The 25,049-nt window shown below is 42.8% G+C and overlaps 1 protein-coding gene across 1 annotated transcript in view; it reads right to left on the reverse strand.

The window, feature by feature from the left end:
- The window catches only part of KLHL1 (kelch like family member 1), a 544,736-nt gene that overhangs the window by 429,130 nt on the left and 90,557 nt on the right, over window positions 1–25,049 (reverse strand). The window lies entirely within an intron of this gene.

Here is a 25,049-nt window from a genome sequence, read left to right on the forward strand (position 1 = left end):
GCTTGTGTGGTGCTTTTGTCTTGGAGTGATATTTTTTTTTATTTTTGTATTACCATTAGTACACCACCATTAAAAATAATTAGTGCAGGAACACTTATCACCTTCTATTTACAAAGTACTACAGGCTCCTGTGTTGTCAGTGTTATTCAGTTGGCATACACTACTGTCAGTGTGCTAGTTCATTAGCGCTTCAGTACCCATGTCCCACCCCAACATGTCCCCTCCCCCCCTAATAAATAAATACCGCACATTTAGGGGCTGTATAGGATGCCGGGTCTCTTCAAAGTAAAGTTTGAATAAAGTTCATGAAGTGTTCAATCAAGTTTGGAACAAACTGTGCAGAATGGTAGAGTAGATTGCATTGTATTCCATGCTGTAAATGCTAAAACAAGCCAGTAGCAGAAAATTGTTATGAAGATTTACATTGAATAATGAATTTTTGTAGCCCCTAGAGAATGCTGAAAATCACACTCATAATCACTGGAGTAAAAAATAGACAATTCTTCAATTTATTAGTTGGATTTTTGTTCATACCTTGGAGCACATATGCTTGCGAAGGTCCTACTGGTCCCACACCTCTGATGAGTTCTAAATGCATCAGAGGGGATAGGACCATTACAAGCACATAGGTTCAAAGGTTACTAGAAGCTTACGTGGTGCTGGGCCTGTTCCCTTTTGTTGCTCTTTGAGAGTTCAGACTCATTGGCATAGCAGTGGTGGCAGCAGAAGAGAGGGATATCAACCTTGTAATTATGCTGTATGTATGTGAGACCCCTGTCTATGCTCCACCGCTCTGTTTGCCCCCTTCAAAATACACATTGTTTAAGTTAATTGAGCATTTTGTAGAATAGCACTTAGGTGCCCTACTTGCATTTATGTAGGCATGTGGAGGAATAGCTTAATAGCTAGGGCAGTGGGCTGAGAGTCAGGGGAACTGGGTTCAGTTCCCACTGTGGCATCTTGTGACCCTTGGCAAGCCACCTAACCTTTAAATTGTGAGCTCACTAAGAACAAAAAACACTGTTTATAATATGTAGACTGCTTTGGTTGTACCACAGAAAGGCAGTATATTAAATATGTGACCCTTACCCTTATTCTAAACATCTATGTATGCAACATTCTGTATGTAAATGTGGTCACCTAAGTTACTGAATTGCCTCTAAAACCCCAGGATTTTTTTTTTTAAAGCATTTGTGGCTGATGCTATCATTGATCCCTTTTAAAATTATTCTCCTGTATTTGTAGTGGTGTCTGGTTAGGGCTTTCAGGGGATTCACCCCACCCCCTAGAGGCCCTGAGGGCACTGCTGTGAATTTTATTGGTTAAGCAGGCGGCAGATGCTGCTCAGACAATCAAATTGACATCAGTACTGTCAGGGCCTTCAGGGGGGTTTGGAGAATCACCAGCCCAAGAGTCCTGCTTTTTTTTTTTTTTTTTTTTAACTTTTTGCTTGATACAGTTTTACTGGTTGAGCAGGCTGTCTATTCAACAAATCAAACTGCATCAAGCAAAAAGTATACAAAAAAAAGAAAAGAAAAGCAGGGCTGTAGAAATGGGAATTTACAGAATCCCCTGAAAGCCCTCACCTCACGCCATTGTATCCGTATGCTTTTTTTGATGGAAAATGTATGCTAAAGGAGTTATTTTCTGAATTGCTCTTCTAAACTGTTCTGCATTCTCTAAGTTATTCAGTATTGTCTTGTCAATATTAATTGTGTCTTTCCAAAGCAGCAATTAATCCACTCCTAATTAAGACAAATTATTGAATGTAATTAGACCTTTATTGTAGCAGACAAAAGTGACGTGCAAAGGAGGAATGAAGGGGATATGTTGGACTGCAGGAGGCAGAAAGGAGGAAGGGAGAAATATTACATTAAGAGAAGAAGAGATGACTCAAGGAAGGATGAGATTTCAGACCCCTGGAAAGGTAAGGGAGAGAGCGAGATATGCCAGACTACTGGAAGGAGAGGAGAGAGATAGCTGACCATGGGAGGGGAGGGAGAGGGAGGAGATGGTGCACAGGAATGGAATGAGAGAGAGAGAGAGAGAGAGAGAGAGAGGGATGGTGCACAGGGATGGAATGAGAGAGAAAGGGAGGAGATGGTGCACAGGGATGGTGTGGGAGAGGGAGCGAGGAGATGGTGCACAGTGATGAGTGTGTAAGGGAAGAGAGAGAAGAAATACTTAAGACTAGATGGGAATAGGGGAGAAGAAAGAGAGAGGAGATGGTACACATAGATAGACTGGAATGGAAGGGAAGATATGGCAAAGTAGGTAGAATTTTAGAAGAAAATAGAAAAATGGAAGAAAGTTGAATGTTAAAAGTTAATGTCATAATGGATGTAGGGCAGAAAGTGAAAAAGGAGAGAAAACCAGCAAATGAATCAAGAAAGCCCTGGAAACACAGATAAAGAGCACAAACAGAAGGAAGTGCAATCAGGTCCTGGGAAAAGATGATTAGAAAAATTAAATCACTAGACAATAAAGGTACGGAAAATGATTTTATTTTCAATTTAGTGATTGAAATGTGTCAGTTTTGAAAATTTATATCTTTTTCTCTGGTGTTGTACTGCATGTAGAGTCTGGCATCTTAGGGTTTCAGTTATGTATACCGCCCACCTGGACAACCGGAAGAAATCGACCAGGAGATGGAGGCTGAACTGAAACAGGTATGCAAGAGCGGAAATGTGGTGGTCATGGGGGACTTCAACCATCCTGGGATAGACTGGAGTATTGGACACTCAAACTGCGCAAGAGAGACAAAATTCATAGAAGTCACGAGGGACTGTTTCATGGAGCAGCTGGTCACGGAACCAACACGGGGCGATGCCACTCTTGACCTAATCTTCAACGGACTAGGGGGGCCAGCAAAGGAGGTGGCGGTATTACCCCCACTAGGTAACAGCGATCACAACATGATCCAGTGCAAGCTTGAAATTGGATCAACAAAGGGGAAAAGAACCACAACGACGGCACTCAACTTCAAAAAAGGAAATTATGATGCCATGAGAAAAATGGTGGGAAAGAAGCTCAAAGGCAACATAGGGAAAACGGAATCCGTAGAAAAAGCCTGGACCTTACTCAAGGAAACTGTGCACGAAGCACAAAGCATATGCATCCCCAAGTTCAGAAAAGGGTGCAAAAAAAATAGAACAAAAAACCCAGTGTGGATAACAAGTGCAGTGAAGAAGGCGATAAGCGACAAGAAAGCATCGTTCAGAAAATGGAAAAGGACCAAACAGAGGAGAACCAAAAAGGGCACAAAGAACGCCAGAAAGAGTGTCACCGAGTGGTTAGAAAAGCAAAAAGAGAATACGAAGAGAGACTAGCAAAGGAAGCAACAAACTTCAAGTCGTTCTTCAGATACGTCAAGGGGAAGAAACCGGCGAGAGAAGAAGTGGGACCATTGGACGATGGAGACCGAAAGGGAGTTGTAAAAGAAGAGAAAGAGATAGCTGATAGGTTAAATGAGTTCTTCACGTCAGTCTTCACGATGGAGAATATAACCAACATTCCGGAACCCGAGGAGATCGTAATAGGAGACCAAGACGATAAGCTGGTCAACTTAGAGGTAAGCCAAGAGGATGTACTCAAGCAGATTGACAGACTAAAGAGCGACAAATCGCCGGGTCCGGATGGCATTCACCCAAGGGTACTCAAGGAACTAAAAGACGTAATAGCGGAGCCACTTCGACAAATATGCAACCTATCCTTAAAAACCGGAGAGATCCCGGAGGATTGGAAAATAGCAAATGTCACGCCCTTCTTCAAGAAGGGCGCAAGGGGGGACCCGGGAAACTACAGGCCGGTGAGCCTGACTTCAGTTCCGGGAAAGATGATGGAGGCACTGATTAAAGACGGCATCTGTGAGCACATCGAAAAAAATGGGCAGCTAAAACCAAGTCAACATGGCTTCTGTAAAGGTAGGTCATGCCTCACAAACTTATTGTACTTCTTTGAGGGAGTGAACAGCCAGGTGGATAAAGGGGAATCTATAGACATCATTTACATTGACTTCCAAAAAGCCTTCGACAAGGTGCCACACGAGAGACTGCTTAAAAAGATATGGAACCACGGGGTACAAGGGGAGGTCCACCGATGGATCAAAAACTGGCTGACAAACAGGAAGCAGAGGGTTGGCGTAAAGGGCCACTACTCAGACTGGAAAGGGGTCACGAGCGGAGTTCCGCAGGGGTCAGTGCTGGGACCGCTCTTGTTCAATATCTACATAAATGACCTAGAGGCGGGAACAAAGTGTGAAGTCATTAAATTTGCAGATGACACCAAACTATACAGCAGGGCTCAAACCAAGGAAGACTGCGAGGAGCTCCAAAAAGATCTAACGCAGCTGGAAAAGTGGGCCGAAAAATGGCAGATGAGCTTCAACGTGGGAAAATGCAAGGTCATGCACGTGGGGATAAAGAACCAGATGTTCACATACAAAATGGGGGGAACACCACTAGGGGTTAGTAACCTGGAGAGAGACCTGGGAGTGATGGTAGACGCAACACTGAAGGCATCGGCGCAATGCGCCACAGCCTCTAGGAAAGCAAACAGAATGCTGGGTATCATTAAGAGGGGTATTACGACCAGGACGAAGGAAGTTATCATGCCGCTGTATCGTGCAATGGTACGGCCGCATCTGGAGTACTGTGTCCAGTACTGGTCGCCATACCTCAAGAAGGACATGGCGGTACTTGAGGGAGTACAAAGAAGAGCAACCAAACTGATAAAGGGAATGGAAAATCTCCCATATACCGACAGATTGAAGCAGTTGGGACTTTTCTCCCTGGAGAAGCGAAGACTTAGAGGAGACATGATAGAAACCTTCAAGATCCTGAAGGGCATAGAAAAAGTAGACAGAGACAGATTTTTCAAATTAAGGGGCACCACAAGTACAAGGGGGCATTGGGGGAAATTGAAAGGGGACAGGTTTAGAACAAACGCTAGGAAGTACTTTTTCACTCAGAGGGTGGTAGATACATGGAACGCGCTTCCAGAGGCTGTTGTGGACAAGAAAACACTAAATGGATTCAAAGAAGGTTTGGATAGATTCCTAGAAGAAAAAGGGATTGGGGGGTACAGATAGGTATAGACCATTGCTCAGGCAATGGGCCTGATGGGCCGCCGCGGGAGCGGACCGCTGAGCAGGATGGACCTATGGTCTGCCTCAGCGGAGGCAACTTCTTATGTTCTTATGTTCTTAGTACTTTTAGTTTGTGGTCCTGTATTTGCATGGGGTTTATCTGTGTTCTGCATGTATGGCCAACACCAGGTGTTTTGGTATGAATGAAAGGAATGAATGCTGAGAAGCTACAGAGTGCTTTGTGTAGTTTAGTTTTGGGGTATAACCACTATTTATTGTTAATAAGATTATATTGTAAGTATATATGAAAAATGAATGGGAAAATGGCATTAGAATCAGTACTATTATTATGGGAGTGGGGTCAGGGGCAGAGCTTTGGTGGTGTCTAGGGTGGAGCTTTTGCCTCCTCCCACTAAACAAAAGGGCATTCCGCTGTCTTTGGCCTAGCACCATGTAGGTGTGGTTAGGGGGCAGATCACGAGCATTTTTTTAAAGTTAGGTGCTGGTGGTGCCTACATTAAGCACTTCACAGTAGCTGAGGTAAACCCAGGCCTACATTATAGTCACCAACAATGTAGGAGTCTATAATGTAACACCCAAAAAGAAGTGAAATTTTTGAGTCAAGGCCCCTACAGATTTTATGATTTTGCTAAGTTAGCACTCACTAAAAATTATTTTTTGTATAAAGATCAGATTTATTTTCAAGGGTGGTGATGGGGGGCATCATTTGCCCCCTCTATTGCTAACCTATCTATGTCTAACTTTGAAGAAATGTTTCTATATGGGCATGGGATTCCTGCAAGTAAGGGGTTGGTGGAGGTACTGTACATAGATGACATTCTTCTTATTTGGGATGGTACAGCAGAAGAGTTAGAAGCATTTGTAAAAAGTTGTTTAAATCAGTGGCATCATTCTATCAAATTCAACCTTAAATGGAGTTTGGCTGAAATTGTATTTTTGGCCATTTTGATCTGTTTAGAAGATGGGAGATGCTCTATGACTGTATACTGAAAACCAACGGACCATAACACCATCTTTCACTGTTTAAGTATGCACCTGCATCACTTAAAGCTGGGATTACCTTTTGTTAAATTTTTAAGATATCATGCCTTAAAAATTGACGAAAAGATACCAAGCCTGCCTCTCATGTTCCAACACAGTGGAATATGAGAGGCAGACAGTAAGTTTGAAAGATAGATTGTCTCAGAGTGGATACCTGGCTAAAACTGTTTTTCAAGCTTCTAACCAAGCAAGATGGAATCATAGAGAACATGGGGTTCATAATTGAAATGAAAATTCATTCTAAAAACCCACCTAAATCGGTTCTTGGATGACCTAAGATACAGGTCGTCCAAGTGCCTATAATTGAAATGACTTTTAGACATATCTAAAAACAGCTTAGGCCTTTTTAGTGCCGCTGTACACTCAGAATGAAAAGGGGCATTTTTGAAGGAGTGGTTAGGGTGGTAGGTAGGATGTGGGATGTTGGATGTAGGCCGACCTAGACTTAGTCGTTCAGGAGCGATAATCGAAAGTTCAACGAGACTTCCTAGATGGAACTTATGTTATGACTTAGGTAATTTTAAAACTATATACAGTATACATAGGGGCTGATATTCAGAATGTGAGAATGTGCAACGCTGCATATACTTTTCAATGTTATAGAAATCATAAATAGTAGTAGTAGTAATAGTGATGAGCTGCTTTATATTAATTAGAAACTGAAAGTATTTTGGCTTAACACATATTTGAAGGGATATTTGCAGCAATGATTGAACGGTTATAGACTTTAAGTCCCCAATATTCAAAGCTATTTAACTAGCCAGAAATGGTCGCTGACTAGTTAAATAGTGTTTAACTGACTAATCACAGATATTAAGCATGAGATTACTAGTTATCACTGCTGAATATTCATGGTTAGCAGCTAAAGGTTGACCAGCTGTACTGTGTGATAACCATCAATATTTGGCACTGTCCTACTAAGTTTAGGAGCCAAATCAGGCCAAGTAACTAGCAGACCTATCTTTGGCCACTGTTAATATTAACCGGCCAGCACTGAATATTGACTTACGGTACCGTATTTTTCGGACCAAAAGACGCACTGGTCCATAAGATGCACCCACCTGTAGAGGAGGGAAAACCAAGAAAAAAAAAATTGTTTCAGAATTTTTTTCTTCTTGGATTTTCCTCTTCTACACATAGGTGCGTCTGGTGCTGGGAAGCCCGAAACAGCCCAAAGAAGCAGCTTGCAGCCCGATGAAAGGCCTCCCCGAAGCCACCCGAAGAAAGCCCCTCACCCCCAAAGCCACCCAAAGAAAGGCCTCCCCGAAGCCGCCTGAAGAATGCCCCCCCCCCGAAGCTACATGAAGAAAGGCCTCCTAGTACCTTTTTAAAGTAGCGGTGGTCCAGCACAGTCTCCTGCTGGACAGCTGTCCCTCTGTAGAGCGACATGACGCACAATGCAGGAGCGTGACCTTTGCGCTTCCTGTCTGGTCCTGCGCCACTCTGTAATTGGCTGCAGTTAGTAACTGCATTGTGCGTCACGTCGCTCTACAGAGAGGCAGTCGTACAGCAGGAGACCACGCTGGACCACCACTTCTTTAAAAAGGTACGGGGGGTGATGCTCTGTGTATTCAGTCCTTTATGGGGGTGGAAAAAGTGCGTCTTATGGTCCGAAAAATAGTTAAGTTAGAGCCAGGCAAAAAAAAAAAACCTTATCTTCAGGCAGCGGAAAGGGAGGGGGCAGGGCTAGGGTGGGATTGTGGGCGGGGATGGGTGGAACTGAGCGGGCCTGGGGGCAGGTCTATGGGTCTGGATTTTCCATTTGGAGTATACATACAGTATATTTACCTGCATGAGTAGTGGGAGCATCCATTTTACAAAGATACATAATGAAAAACACAGCAATATAAACATGTAAGATAAGGTGCTAACATTTACACATGTAAGTTGGTATCCCTGAGTTTAAATTTGCAGATGTTGTCCGGGACTCATAAAGCATACACGTGTTACCATCCAGACAGTTAAGCCAGTGTCAGTTCAGCTTCTTCAAAGAAAGCTCTGTGTACCTGAATTTCAACTTTTTATTGCAAAATAAGCTCGTTAGTGTTTGGCTAAGCTAAAAAAGGAAGTCTTTCTGCCTTAGGGCAAGAGTCTTTGTACTGGATATTCCACTGTTGCGGATAAACTGGTAATATTACAGAGATGAGAATATGGAGTGTCTGAAGCAGAGTTGATTTACTGCCCAGGGGGAGCTCGAAAGCAGAGATGCTTAAAAAGTTAGGAAAAAGAAAGTCTGAAAGTTGGGCTCAAAAGTAAATGAGTTGGGCTAAAATGAAGTCTGGTGAAAAAAAAAAGAATTTGCTTTCCAGGAGAGAGGAAGAATAATGCTGCATGCTCTGATCCAAAATGGTGAATTTGTGTTATAGGGAGAAACCCCACAACATACTTAGGGAACAAGGAAAGGGACCGATAAGGCCAGTGTTTGGGATCAGGCCATAGTGCATGTCTCTTAAGGACACTGAAGGTAGCATTTGCCAGTATTTCATTGACAGGAGGTCAGGGTCACATGCAGAGGCTGATGTAGAGCATAGATCAGTGGTCTCAAACCCGTGGCCCGGGGGCCACATGCGGCCCGCCAGGTACTATTTTGAGGCCCTCGGTATGTTTATCATAATCACAAAAGTAAAATAAAACAGTTTCTTGATCATATGTCTCTTTAGCTATAAATTACTATATTATTATTAAGACTTAGCCAAAAGGAAAAATGTATAATCTATAAAGAGTTGCACCTCATGCAAAATTGTCATTTCTTTAATAAGACATTAACTATTTTTTCTGAGGCCCTCCAAGTACCTACAAATCCAAAATGTGGCCCTGCAAAGGGTTTGAGTTTGAGACCACTGGCATAGATTGTAAGGAAAATCAGGAAATGACAGCACTAAACACGCATTAGAACTATAAAAAAAAATACAGGCTATAAACACATGATTGTTGGGGCAGAACAGATGTCAGCACTTTTCTTGTCACACTTAGGTATTTTCCTGTCCCCAAAGGACTTACATTCTATGTTTGCACCTGAGACTATGGAGAGTTAAAATGATTTGCCCATGATCACAAATATCTATAGTGGAATTTGAACCAGGCTCCCATGTTTCAGCTTGCTGTTCTAACCATTAAGCTATTCTTCCTCATACATGTATATGATCACCATTTTACAAACTTACCCTATACATGTCCCTAATTAACACAGGCCTCACACCATATTTATTTTCAAACCGGAGGGGAAAATAAGAATGGGGGAATAAGGGAGGAGAACTTCCTTAATCCCTTCTTTTAAGGGCAGGCAAAAATGAGCACTTTTTAGAAACCTTCCCCTTGTTTGTATAGCCTGTGCTGTTGCCACTATTATACTTTGCACTACACATGTAAAAGAGTTATGGTTTATTACACTTTTTAGAAACCTACATGTGCAAGAGAACAGCTGTATAACCCAATGTCAATATATTGGAATATATACATGCATTCTCTTTCTGAATGGGGGATGCACATGTGGAACTTAGCTGTACACCCACCCAAACTACACTAACACCATGCCCCCTTGTAATCATCAGTAATGCAGCAGAGTGAATTCAAGGGCTGACAAGGCCGAAGCAGCCTGTTAGAGTGCTGCCAGCCTGACGCTGCATAGGGAAGTATATACTAGGGCTCACTCACGGATGCGACGGAGGGAAGGAAGGGGGTTCAGCTGTGTGGGTGAGTGCTTAGGGGAGTGTGTGTGCTCGCTCAAGGGATGGGAGGGAAGGGAAGCTGGGCAAGGGTCCTGCTGCACATAAGATAGGAGGGAAGGAAGGGAAGCTGGGAAGGGTCGTGCTGCACAAGGGATGGGAGGGAGGGAAGGATAGAAGCTGCACATGTAGGCAGGGCCGGATTTAGATGAAAAGAGGCCCTGGGCTATTCCACTTATGAGGCCCTTTCACCTCCCATTTTTAAGTTTGTAAATTACATGAGAGATAATAAAATACATCATTACTGTGATATATATCAATATGTTAAATGAAACATGTTGTTAATGGTACTAACCTTTATAAAAAATGTGACACGAATAATAAATAAAAAAAAGTCGAGAACACTTATTTGGACATTTATTCTCGGCACCATATATAGTACTTGTAACAATAACTAATCAAACATAACACACAACATTGCCCCTTCCTATGTCCATAGTGCCCCCAGTGCGTCCTTCCTCACCTCACCCCCCCTCCGATGCCCGCATGCCTCCCATCCCCCTTCCATTGAACACCCCCCTTATGCCATCCTGCCTGCCTGCCTTCCATTAAACCCCCCCACTCCCCCTCTGATGCCAGCCAGCCTGCCTCCCATCCCCCTTCCACTGAAATCCCCCACCCCACCCCACCCCCCGATGCCAGTCTGGGCCGCCCTGTCCTGACGGATCCACGTTTTGCCTCTCTCCCCATGGGGCTGGGCTTTGCTCAGCTGTTTCCGGACTGACGTCTTTCCCTCCTCGATCCTCCTCCCAGGGCGAGAAAAAGAAAGGGAGGAGCCGAGTCGGCGCCCTGTTGCGGCCGTAGCCGGTTCCGATCCCGAAGCGTAGAATTTCTCCTTATTTTTGGTTCAGTGTTTTAGTGTTCACTGTTTTTAGAATAGTGTAATTTTAATTTTGCTAACAATTTGAATGTAGGCCCCTCTTGATCTTGAGGCCCTAGGCTGAAGCCTAGTTAGCCTATAGGAAAATCCGGCCCTGCATGTAGGGGAGAAAAAGGAAAGAGGAAGAATTGGGGTGAAGGAGAGGAAGGGAGAGATGATCATGTACATACCCCCAAAATAAGACCTAGTGCATTTTTTGGGCCTAAAATTAATATAAGACACTGTCTTATTTTCGGGGAAACACGGTATCTGCCTAAAATCAAGTGTTCCATATACAATAAAACCTTAGATTGCAAGTATTTTGCAAGACAAGCAAAACATTTTATTAAATTTTAACTTGATATAAAAGCAATGTCTTGCAATACAAGTACAGACAGTATACACACATCACAACTGAGCCGATGGTTCCTATCTCTCTGACACTGCGGGAGTGTAGTGACTGTTCTATATGAGCGACGTCTTACAATACAAGTACATATAGTATTTTGTATTAAAGTTTTTGGGTTGTGGAACGAATCGTCTAAGTTTCCATTATTTCTTATGGGGAAATTCGCTTTAATATACGAGTGTTTTGGATTACAAGCATGTTTTCGGAACAAATTATGCTTGTAAACCAAGGTTTTACTGTATTTGCAATATTTATGTGTAAACGAAGGTATTTACATATGTAAATCACGAATCAGGCTTCTAAATTAAGGGTCTTTGTGTACATATAGTTCCAGTTTTGGAGCAAGTGTAAATGTGTGCATCAGCTTTTGCTTGCTATTGGATATGATTCTAGGATTTTATTTCATAAAGGCACATAGATGCCTAGGTTGTCTTTAAACAATAAACTTAGAATAGGTGATGTTTTGTTACTTGGACATAAGGACATGACGTCAGAAGGGAGCCACTGCCAGTGTAAACAGCAGGTGGAAGAGGCTTCTCACGCTGATAAACATTTCAATAGGTGCACAGGGGGGTACCCAAGCGATGGGGAAGAGTGGGAAGGAGGTGGTGTTCAAGCAGCAGAGAAGGGGGGGGGGGGCATGGTGTAGCCCCAGACACCAAACTCCCTCGCTACACCACTGGACATAGGCATCTTTTTATAAAATTACCCTCCTCCTATGATTTGTGTTATATGTGATCTAACTTAACAATAATGGCACAGGAAGCTGTCTTTATTCTCTACCTGGCATTTCAAATTCTAGTTACTTTGATCAATTGGTAATCAGATCCGATCATAAAAGTTCCCTGGTTAGTACTTTAAATTTGATTTGCCAGCTTCATAAAATCTCTCATTTCCCTTTGTCACCACAAACTATGCTCAATAATGTAGTGATGAATATAAGGACATTACAAGAATGTACATTCACAAACACTTCGTGTTTACTTTATGCTTGAGGAAGCATAAATTATGCTGGCTTCAAGACGAAAAGCAAACCAGGTTAGCAACATGATGCTTGCAACATTTTATCAGCGATGCCTATTAAAATCTAACATTTCTTTATAAAATGAATTGACCAACATAAAAGAGTTGATCTTAAACACATGGGGACCGCAATGTTAATATTTATAAGCAGATGAAGTTACATGTGTAGACACACACATTTACCTGAACTGAGTGGAGAAGATCTGGAGGTAGGATTAGCGAGGATCTTGGATCTATATAATAACTCCCTGTGTTCATTCTGTTATTCGTGTTTGCAGCCTGTGGTACTTCTCACTAAAATCTCCTCTGCTGTGGTAGTGCACCTCCTCCCTACATAGTCTGATTTCTGTGCAACAGTAATCACCCTCCAACCTGATCCCCATAAAACCTTCCTCCAATCAAATATTCCTGATCCCCCCAACACCTTATCCAATCCCACCCAACTCCACCTTAATCTGTTTCCACCCAACTCAGCACTCCTTTGATCTAATTCCCCTGCCCAACTGAGAATCCCCCCTCATCCAGAGGCGACTGACCTATGTGGACTTTTGTAGAGCTGGTTGTTTAGCACTAGGTACACAGGAGGATTGGATGAGGGGAGATTCTCAGTTGGGCAATAGTTGGTTAATTCACGTGTAACTGGTAACTAAATGTTAATCATTACCTTATATAGTAGAATATATAGATATATAGACATAGATAGAGAAACATATAGAGATATAAATAGGGTTCTCCTTTTCCTGGAGCCATGTGGTAACCCTAGACATACATACCAACTTATCTCTCTCTCTCTCTCTACATATATATATACATACATATATATACTATATATATACTGTGTGTATGTATGTATATATATATATATATATACTGTGCGTGTGTATATATATATATATATATATATACAAACACACAGTATATATATATATACACACACACACTGTATCTATACACACATATATACAGTATACTGTATATATGTCTGTTTATATTCACACAGTATATACAGGGATATATATATATATATATATATATGTGTGTGTGTGTGTGTGTGTGTGTGTGTGTGTATTGATATGGTGACAAAGCCACTGCTAACCCTGGCTTTGTCCGAGGGAAAGTTAGGGAAAACAAATGGTCCCTGATCAGAAGAGCTAACAAGATTAGGGCCAAAGACTCTGAGATAGCTGCTTACTCCTCAGAGAGTGAGGAAGAGCTGGATAGGTATTGGACCAGTAGCAACAGTCAGGAAATCTCATACCAAAATAAAGCTGTTGCAAAGCCTACCAAATTTTTAGTTTACAAAAGGAAGCCTGTTTCTTTAAAACAGCCTCAGTGTAGGGAGCACAGAAAAAGCCATGCTCTACTCCTGGTAGAGCTAAATCCCATCCCCCTTCTCAAGAGAAGGGGTGTGGCAATGAAACACATAAGGAGAGAGCTCTGAACCACGAGGGGAGGCAGGATGGTGAAAGATGGAGAAGTGCACCTGAGAGCCAAGAAGCTGGTGACGACATGGACACAGCTGAATGGCCACTGGAGTTGACACTGCCTCAGGAGTGCATGGAGGTAGATTCTTAATAGTGAGGAGAAAGGAACCCTGACTTTGTTGGAATTCTTCTTTGCTGAAAAGGCAGGAAAAGAGAGGATTATTTTTGGTGCTGTGTTTTTCCTGTAAGAGACTGTTTTGCTTGAACTTTTGTTCAGTGCAGTTAAAAGCCTCATGAAGAAAAGGAATGAACTGTGTTTATCCTATTGGACAATGTTTGCCATTTTTGCCTGCTATTGTTGTGTTTCCAAGTAGTGCTGTGAGCCAGCAGAAAGGGAAACACTGAGTAAACCTGGGATGAGAAGGACTGTGAAGCTGGGGGAAAAGAATGAATGGAGTCTGCAGTGTTTTTGAATTCTGCTGTAAGGAAATTTTGTTCCTCTGTTCAACCTCAGAGCTTAGTGTAGCTCAGTTTTCCTGCAGTGCAGGCTACAGTTTGAACCTCTGTTTAAAGCACTGGAGTTTTCTTTTAGTTGTATTTTGGTTCGCTTACCTTTGTGAACAGTTTTGGACTCATGGACTAAAAAGTCTTCTAGTGCATTGCCCTGGTGAAGAGAATTTTCCTGATTGAGCCAGAAAGCCCAGGTGCAATGAAAGTGTTTTGTTTTTCTTTTCTCTCCTTCACAAAAGTGACTATACTGAATGGTGACCAGTTGATGGTCTGAATAAAAGTTGAAAACTGTTATTGAATGCTGTTTGCCTTGGGGTCACTGCACAGTGTATTCTGTAGTACTAGGTGAATGCCTAGACTGGTCATACCTGAAGGTTTCCCTGGTTCCAGCGGAGCACGCCAAGTCCCAGGAAAGTTGCCTGTAGCACTGTTCGCTGTCCTAGCATGTGAGAATACAGATAGAGAGATATGCATGCAAATATATATTCATTAGGGCTAGCCTGAAAATCTGACTGGCTGGTGGTCCTCAAGGACAGGGCTGAGAATCACTGCTTTAAAAGCTTGTACCATCATTAAAATTACTACAGATACAATTTCCATTAAAAATTGGGTCCATAGATTTTACTCTACCTTTTTGTTCCCCCTTTAACTAAGCCATGATAGAGGTTTGTACTGTAACCTGGATTGCTAAATGTTCCGACGCTGCTCTGACGCTCATAGAATTCCTATGAGCACTGGAGTTGCATCGGAGCATTTAGCATCCCATGTCACGGTAGAAAACTTTATTGCAGCTTAATAAAAGAGGGCCTATATAAGTATTGATAAATATTCAATGACCTTTCAACATGATCTTTCACTACAAAATATTTGAGGAACATGCAATGAGAAAGTTAAAGAAAACTATCTCTTTTTAAGGTGTAGAGCAGACATGTCAAACTTTGGCCAAATCTGGCCTGCAGTGCAATAACATTTGACCTGCCAGACAATTCCTGCCATCGCCAAGATTTGGCCCGCCGTTCCATCCCTGCCTGCACCTTGCCTGCCACCGGTATAATCACCACTGCTGCCGCTGCTCTTCACGAGCATCTGGGAACTCAGGAGGAAGATTAGCTTCGGACATTAAAGCAGCCTGCAGAGGATCGCCATCAGCTGTAGCAATCCTAGCAGGTTGCCGTAGCCTCCTCAGCATGTTCCCTCTGCCGTGGTCTCCCGTATGTCAGAGGAGGGGCGGGACTGCAGCAGAGGAAATGTGCTGCGGAGGCCGACTGTAGCTTGCTAGGATCATTACATCTGATGGCGATTCTCTGCAAGCTGCTTTATTTTGTTTAAATCAAAGATGGTAGTGATCAAAATGGTGATGAACAGAAGCATTCTTAGGACAAATAAAGCAAGTGGCTATAACAGTTAGGAAGAGAGGTGGCTGAAGATTATTAAGGTCTAAGGTGGAATAGTAGAAATGATGCAACTGGACAGGTTAGTAAACCAAGAGGATCTTTTTTACTGATGAGACTTACAAGGTTGGGGGATTGGGGAGGAGAGGTGGAGGTATTTGGAGGGGCCTGGGGAGGAGAGGTGGAGGTATTTGGGGGGACTGGGGAGGAGAGGTAGAGGTAAGAGGAAGTTTTCTCTGTAAAGAATGATGAGTTGGAGAGAGTCAGGAATATAGGGACAGATGAGTTAACAGCTTTACAATTGTTGCAGTTACTATGTCTAGGTATTGTGAGCTGGAGCAGGAACATGAGCAAGAGCAGGATGTGACATCACTAAGTGTAACAAAAGGAAGACAGCATGAAAGAAAGAGGGAGGTGATGAGAAAAAGAAAAGATGCCAGACCTCGGGGGGAGGGAAGAGAAACAGAAGAGGAGGACAGAGATGGAAGATGAATGGTTAGTATGGAGAAAGAAGAAAGAAGGAGACCCTGGCAAGCGAGTTATCAGAAGACAACCAGAGCCTGGGACTACAACATGATTTGAATATTGACCAGTCAACCTAAGGTAGAAAAAATAATTTTATTTTCTGTTTTGTGATTACAATATGTCAAATTTGAAATGTGTATCCTGCCAGAGCTGGTGTTAGACAGTAGGTGTGAGCTAGGTCCTAAAAGAGAGAGGAAAAGTCTTTTTTATTTATTTTGTTTACATTACAGAGCAGGGGTGAGGTTGGAGAGGTTGTGACCCTATACTTCTACTAAGATTAAGGGGTCCTTTTATTAAGGTGCGCATTTAGTGTGCGCTAAATCAGTTAGCGTATCTTAATAAAAGGACCCCTAAATATCTTAATAAAAAATTTGGCCCGTGATAGCTTATGTTTTAGATTTCGGCCCCTTATGTGATTGAGTTTGACACCCTGGTCTAGAGTAATTATATTGAAATACAAACACAGGCTAGATTTCATTACAGCATTTAGTCCTTAAGGGAGAAGACTAAGGGGCATGGAGACACAGGGGGACTGGGTGGCACGAGGGCGAAAGCTGAGGGCAATATAGAGGTACCAAAAGGCGAGGGGGATCAAACAGAGGCTCAAGGGATGATAGCCCAGGAGGGGGCCGGTAGGGCTAGAAAACCCAGAGGAAAAGCGGGGAAGTGGGGTGGCGGGAATGTGGGGAAGCTGAAAGCTAAGAGGGTAAAGGCTGAGGGCAAAGCAGAAGCACAGGGAACGGGAGAACTGCCCGAAATCCAAGGGCAGGCGGCCCAGGTAAATGCAGAGGTGGAGGAAAAACGACGGGACCTACGGGACCTGCGGTGCTTATACGCAAATGCAAGAAGCCTCATGGCCAAGATGGGTGAACTAGAAGTCGTGGCCAAGGGGGAGGACCTAGATATAATTGGAATTGCAGAAACCTGGTGGACAGAGGAAAATCAATGGGATGTGGCGCTGCCGGGGTACAAGCTCTACAGGAGGGATAGGACCCACAAGAAGGGGGGAGGCATAGCACTATATATAAAGGACTCTATCCACTCAGTCGGGATGGATATGGCAACGAAGGCAGAGGGGCTGGAATCGCTATGGGTCAAATTGCCGGGAAACAAGGGTGCAGGCATAAAACTGGGGCTGTACTATCGCCCACCTGGTACGCCAAAAGGAGTCGGACACGACTTGGAAGTGGAACTAAGACAGGAATGCAGGACTGGAAATGTAACAGTGATGGGGGACTTCAACTACCCGGGAATAGACTGGAGTACGGGTCACTCCAACTGCACTAGGGAAACAGGATTTGTAGAAGCTGTGAGGGACTGCTTTATGGAGCAACTAGTCAAAGAACCGACGCGAGGGGGTGCTACTCTTGACCTCATCCTAAACGGATTAGGGGGGCCTGCAAGAGGGGTAGAAGTGGGAGGACCACTAGGCAACAGTGATCACAACGCGATCAGATTCACATTAGAAAGGGGGACACCCATAGTAAGGAGGACCGCAACAACTGCGCTCAACTTCAAGAAAGGGAACTATGTTGCTATGAGGGAAATGGTGGGGAGGAAGCTCAGAAACATCTTTAGGATGGAGACTGTGGGAAGCGCCTGGATCCTATTCAGGGACACCCTGCAGGAAGCACAAAGAATGTACATCCCCAGTTTCAGGATCAAAGGACCCAGTTTGGATGTCAACTGAAGTAAAGAGGGCAATAAATGACAAAAAAGTATCCTTCCGGAGATGGAAAAAGGACCCAACGGAGGAAAATCACCAGGCGCACAGGAAATGCCAAAAGGAATGCCACCGAGAGGTTAGAAAAGCGAAAGGGGAATACGAAGAGGGGCTGGCCAGGGAGGCGAAAAACTTCAAGGCATTCTTCAGTTACGTAAAGGGGAAGCGACCAGCGAGAGAGGAGGTGGGGCCGCTGGATGATGGGGATAAGAAGGGAGTGATTAAGGAGGATAAAGAGGTAGCTGAGAGGTTGAACACGTTCTTCTCGTCGGTTTTCACAAGCGAAGACACATCTAATATACCGGACTCAGAGGAGCTCATGAGTGGGGAACAGGCCGAAAAATTGGAGCACATAGAGGTAAGTAAGGAGGATGTCCTCAAACAGATAGACAGGTTAAAATGCGGTAAATCACCGGGCCCGGACGGGATCCACCCAAGGGTTCTGAAGGAACTAAGACAAGAAATAGCGGGCACAATCCAGCATGTTTGCAACCTATCCTTGAAAACTGGTGAGGTACCAGAGGACTGGAAATTGGCGAATGTCACACCTATCTTCAAGAAGGGATCGAGGGGTGACCCCGGGAACTACAGGCCGGTGAGCCTGACTTCAATTATAGGGAAGATGGTGGAAGCTATGATCAAGGACGGCATTTGCGAGCACATCGAGAGGAATGGCCTACTGAGAACAAGCCAGCACGGATTCTGTAAGGGAAGGTCGTGCCTAACGAACCTTCTGTACTTCTTTGAGGGAATAAGCAGTCGGGTGGACAATGGGGAACCCATAGACATCATTTACCTCGATTTTCAAAAGGCTTTCGACAAGGTGCCACATGAAAGGCTGCTTAGGAAGCTGTGGAACCACGGGGTGGGAGGGGATGTGCACAGATGGATCAAGCACTGGTTGTCGGGTAGACTGCAGAGGGTCGGAGTGAAGGGCCAATATTCTGACTGGTGGGGAGTCACAATCGGTGTGCCACAGGGATCGGTGCTGGGGCCGTTACTCTTCAACATATTTATCAATGACCTGGAAAAGGAGGCAAAGTGCGAGGTTATAAAATTTGCAGACGATACCAAACTGTGCGGCAGAGTTAGGTCCAGGGAGGAGTGTGAGGACCTGCAAAGGGACCTGGACAAGCTGGAAGACTGGGCAAACAAATGGCAAATGCGCTTTAACGTGGAAAAATGCAAGGTCATGCATATAGGGAAAAAGAACCCGTTGTTCAACTACAAATTGGGGGGGCATTGTTGGGAGACAGCAGGCTTGAGAGAGACTTGGGTGTGCTGGTGGATGCATCACTGAAGCCATCTGCACAGTGCGCAGCAGCCTCGAAAAAAGCCAACAGGATGCTGGGCATCATAAAGAGGGGCATAACAACCAGGACGCGGGAAGTCATCATGCCATTGTATCGAGCGATGGTGCGTCCACATCTGGAATACTGCATTCAGTATTGGTCGCCGCACCTCAAGAAGGACATGGCGGTACTTGAGAGAGTCCAAAGGAGAGCAACGAAACTGGTAAAAGGGCTGGAACACTGCCCATACGCCGAGAGGTTGGATAGGCTGGGGCTCTTCTCTCTGGAAAAAAGGAGGCTCAGGGGAGATATGATAGAGGCCTTCAAGATCATGAGGGGCATAGAGAGGGTGGATAGGGACAGATTCTTCAGACTGAAGGGGACAACAAGTACGAGGGGGCATTCGGAGAAACTGAAGGGAGATAGGTTCAAAACAAATGCAAGGAAGTTTTTTTTCACCCAAAGGGTCGTGGACACTTGGAATGCGCTACCGGAGGAAGTGATCAGGCAGAGTACGGTACAGGGATTCAAACAGGGATTGGACGGATTCCTGAGGGATAAAGGGATCGTGGGATACTGAGGGAGGAGCTGAGATGTAACACAAGTATAGAAAGCTAACCAGGTAATAAGTATAGAAACCCAACAGGTCGTGCATGTGCAAGACCGGAGGGTTAGGACTTCGATGGGAAGATAGGATTTCAATGAGAAACCAAGGTGGCAAGGGAGCCCCTTCTGGTGATTTAGACAGGTCGTGACCTGTTTGGGCCGCCGCGGGAGCGGACTGCCGGGCAGGATGGACCTATGGTCTGACCCGGCGGAGGCACTGCTTATGTTCTTATGTTCTTAATATGTGGTCGCATATGTATGCATATGGCTCTTTTTAAAATACCAACAACTTTAAAAGTGTATAATATGGTGTTGAGGGGCATTTTCAAAACAAAGTTCTCGTCAGAATTGGGACTTCCTATTCATAATGTCCAAAATATTGTCCATCTCATATTAATTTTTGAATAATTGTATGAGTAAATTTATAGAATGCTATGCATTCTACCTGCATAAGTTACATACAGCACTGCTGCATTTATATGACCATAGCTATATCAAGTCAACGTCTAGCGTACTTCCATAATCAATCCATAAAAATGTCTACATTTCTGGTTCAATCATGATTTGAAACTAGATATTTTCAGGTTGAACACATCCATTTGTAACTACCATTAAAAAACCAAACACCAAAACATTCTAGGGAAAAACATAGAAACAAAGCCATTCCTAATAAACTGGCCTTATAGACATCCTAGCAGTGCAGAGACAACCTAGTGGTCACTGCAATGGACCTTGCATAAAGGGACCCAGATACAAATCTCAACTAAAGCTTTTCATATTATATGGTGAGCCCTGTAATAACAGAGAAAGCCACCTGTATCTATAGGTTCACTACTAAAATGGTCCTCAGGCTTGCATGTAACATATATGTAGGTATTTTATATGAGGGGGTGCTGAAAAGTTATCTGCCCAACCAAGAAGAGAATGAGGTGGATATGGTTCAATCAATGATCTGAAACAATGTCAAAACATAGAATTTTGTTCCTGCAAATTGGCACTTAATGAAATAAGATAATACTCTTTTCAGTTACAGTGGCAACATAATACCCCTCTTACCATCCCCTCCCTAACTCCAGATCCTACTTTTCCCTCTCTTGGAAACCTTCTCTGATCTAACGTTGTAACCCTTCTTCCATAACTCTTTTTGTAATCCGATTTGAACCGAAAGGTAATGGCGGAATAGAAATCTGTAATGTAATGTAATGTAATTTAGGAAGTTGGTTGGTTGAGCGGAGAACTTTCAGCACCCCCTCATAAATACAAGAGATTTTGGTGGATAAACCTCAATATCACTATCAGTATCATTATTATGTGCCTCAAGTCATTTCATTGGCTCCCTATCCGTTCAGCATACAGTTCAAACTTCTCTTACTGATCTACAAGTGTATTTGATCCACAGCTCCTCAGTAACTCCCCTCTCTCCCACTCCCCCCCAGCACTCCACTCATCAGTTAAGTTTCTCTTATCTGTATCCTTATCCTCTATGGCAGTGTTCTTCAACTGCCGATCCATGGACCGGTGCCGGTCCGCAAAAATATCATGCCGGTCCAAAGGACCAGCGTCCCCTGCAAGCACCGAGTTAAAAAGTTGGCTCACTGCAAACGCCTCGTAGAGCACCCAAGCAAAAACACCAGTGCAACTGTCCTCTAACACTTCCAAGCAGCATCGGGGCCACCAACGGGGATCTCTCACGAACATGGTGCAGTGGCAGATGGACAACTCTAGGTCAAAAGCCACTGGAGAGCTGGAGGTGCAAAGCTGGCACCAAGCGGCGAGTCCGCTGACCATGCTGCCCGAAGGCATTCACTGTGCATGCAGAGAAAGCTACTGCCTTCCCAGCCTGCACTGTCCTCTCGTTGCTCCCCAGAAGGTCCTCCCGCTCCCAGACCCAGCCAAAAGGAATGAAGGTCCCGCTGCTACAACACATGGCACAGAACTGGAGCATCAAGACAGAGAGCGAGATGCGACCTCCCGAGCCCCCAGGTAGGCTGAGAAGCCTCCTAATAGGAAAAGTCACAGCCCCTCCCCCCCGTCTCCTTTGGCAGTCCAGTAGAGGCACCCGAGTCCACATCAGCACTCCTCAACCACCGGTCCGCAAAACAATTCCTCCATTTCTGCTGGTCCATAGGTACAAAAAGGTTGAAAAACACTGCTCTATGGCAAACTCCAGACTGCTTCCCTTCTATTTTGTTACATCATATGCCTGGAACAAACTGTTTGACTCAGTATGTCAAGCTCTGCCTCTGGCAGTATTCAAATCCAGACTCAGAGTCCACTTCTTTGAAGATGCTTTCAATTTCAAACTCTAATCCACCTTCTAAGCACCAATATTCCCTCTGAAATTCCTCCACCTGAGCGCTATGCATTGATACACCTTCTTGTTCAGTTTGTCTGTCTTGACTAGATTGCAAGCTCTTTTGAGCAGGGACTGTCTTTTCTATGTTTTGATGTACAGCGCTGTGTATGTCTAGTAGTGCTATAGAAATGATTAGAAGTAGTAGCAGTAGTATGTTTGGTTCCCAACTCAATGCCATTGATCCATCTTATTCAAACAAATAATTTGAGGAGAACATATTACGGGGGCTTTCTAAATGCAAACCGGCATATAATACTGCAAAATCACTCACTTTTTATCATGCAGAAGCATTGTTCAGTTTCAATATTATTACTTTGCCCAAAAGAAAATTTTGAACTTTGAAATTTTACACAATAACATGGTTCAGCGCACAGTAATGTCAATTTCTTTACAGTTGGCTCAGTTCATTCTAAAGAGAGCCAGTGCAGCTCGTGAACTGAGGCTGAGTTATCTAACTATTAAAAATCCAAAGTGATGCATTTATCTATTAAACGACTTGGCTATTTTTAGTGTATGAGATGTTAGGACCATGTCCAAGTTTCACAGAGGTTGATAGTGTCACTTAGGTCCCATTTAGAGTCCTAATGGAGTATGTTCATTTATACCTCTGCACAAAATAGTGCACTGCTACATAGACTGGTTCAATGTACTTCTTTTCTAAAAACAATATAACAGTATTGAATGTCCTCAAATACTATTTTCTTTTTTTTTAACTGTTGATGGATATGAGTAGATTGTCTCTGCATCCAGTTATATTTTTCTATAATGTTAAATCATTATTGCAATTTTCTAAAAACAAGTTATTTGGACTGATGGAATACAATTTTATTTTTAATGCATACATATTTATATGACAAGGGAACATTCTCAGTTGTTTTTCTTACATCACAGGACAATAAACATGACCAAAATAAATTATACATATATGTTATTGTTTCTAGATAGACAGAAGGGTTTTATGTTTTTAAAACTAAAATATGGAGAATCAAAACTGAAAATATTGCTAGTGCATTATAAGAGGGGCTGCTGAAAAGTTACCAAAAGTAAACCAAACAACTGAATCTGTAACGATTACACCCCTTGTATAGCACAATGTTGATAGGCCTCCGAGGTCCTTTTCTCCTATCAACACTGTGCTATACAAGGGGTGTAATTGTTACAGATCTGTTGCTGAAAAGTTTTCAGCCCAACCAAGAAGAAAATGATGAGGAGCTATGAAAATTTTAAGTTATTCTATACTTTTCTTGACACATTTTTCTTTCAATGATATGAAATGAAACGAAAAGTGTCAAGAAATGTGTACAATAACTTATGTTTCATGGCTCCACATCATTCTCTTCTTGGTTGGGCTGAGAACTTTTTAGCGGCCTCTCGTACTACTTGATGTTCTTCTAGTTAGTAAAGATAGAGGATATCGAGTTTCAAGTTTATTAAAAATTTGATATACCACCTTATCAATTTATTTCAAGGTGGTTATACATTTTAAAATAGGGTAAAAACAGATAATACAAATTAACATAACTTTTAATAAAATAAACATACATGACAAAACAATAACATGCTCGACTGGAGAAATGGGTAGGAGTGGAAAAAAGGGGAGAACTACAATGATTAAAGAAAAGTAAGGTATAAAGGTATAAACAAAAGGGAGGGGTTAAAAACACATAAGTCCAATACAAGCGGACTCATAAAAGAAACATATTTTATAGGGAAATTGCTCCCAAAAAATATTCATATGTCACGATATGTTGGTGAAAGAATCATGTGCCATTATGTGAAGTTTTAGAAAGTAAGCCTAGGAAAATCCGTTTCCTCTGTTTTATATACCCAGCATCAACTTTTGCATTTTCTTGTGAGTTAATACGTTTACCCGTTATTTCTTTCTTCCACTTTACTGCCAAGAAAGTGTTTAATTTTTAATGAAATGCATATTTTTGTCTTTGAGAATAAGCTCTGATACTTGTTTAAATCCTCTTCAGCATGGATTTTCTACCATTCTATGCTTTCTTAGAAATGGCCACCTGAATCTGACTTCATTTCAACAGCTGAATTTAACTTTTCCCAAAATTAGCTTACACTTTTCTCAGTAGTAGCTCCTGCTGAATTACAATCAGACCCAGTAGGTATTTTCCTAGTCCCAGAGGGCTTACAATCTAAGGGACTCTTTTATAAAAGTGTGGTAAAATCTGAACCTAATGTGTTTTGACAGAGTACTTTCCCACTCGCTATGCCTAGATTTAAATTTTCAGAGCTTTTTCTTTCCTTTTTTATTTGCAGTCATATTCTAATGTTCATATCAGCACACAGTACCTGAAAAAATATACGGGAGTACTTAACTCTTCCTAGCAGGCGCTAAGTGCACTCTATGTTAATTAGTTTCTGTGCCCTAATCATAACTCACTAGCAGGATAATGCAGTAACATCCACTCTCCACTGATGACACGCCCCCTCCCAAAATATTTCTAATAATAAATAGTGCACTGAAGGTACCTGAATGTAAACCACTTAAGATATAAGTGGTATATAAATGATAAAATAAATAAATAATGGGTTATCATGCACTATCAGGCAAAATATTGCAAAATGCCTTAATGCATTTCTGGGTAGCCTGTTGGTATGTGCTGTGTGTTAAGGGCTTAGGACTGAATTAGATAAATGGAGCCTAAAAGAATTAGCACTGAAAAATAGTGCTGAGCGCTATTCTATAAACAACACTCAAAGTTAGACACATAACATAACATAACTTTATTCTTCTATACTGCTACTTATAGAATATGGTTTAGCGCTGGGAAGCACACCTAATTTTAGTGTAAACCTGGTGTAAATCTTCACACCTAAATTAGGTGTGGATCCCCACTTTTATGTGCGAAAAATGAAGCAATGCCCCTGATCCACACACACATCCTCCCTCCCATTTCTGCACCCTCTTTTTGGACTCACACATAAAATTTAGAAGCAGATTCCGCACTTAAATTTGTGCAAGTAAATTGTTATTAAACTTAATTAGCAACAATTGCTCCTTGAGATCCCAATTATTAAATATGACCTCTGATGCAAT

The sequence above is a fragment of the Geotrypetes seraphini genome, chromosome 6 (genome assembly GCF_902459505.1).
Source record: "Geotrypetes seraphini chromosome 6, aGeoSer1.1, whole genome shotgun sequence".
Lineage (NCBI taxonomy): Eukaryota > Metazoa > Chordata > Amphibia > Gymnophiona > Dermophiidae > Geotrypetes > Geotrypetes seraphini.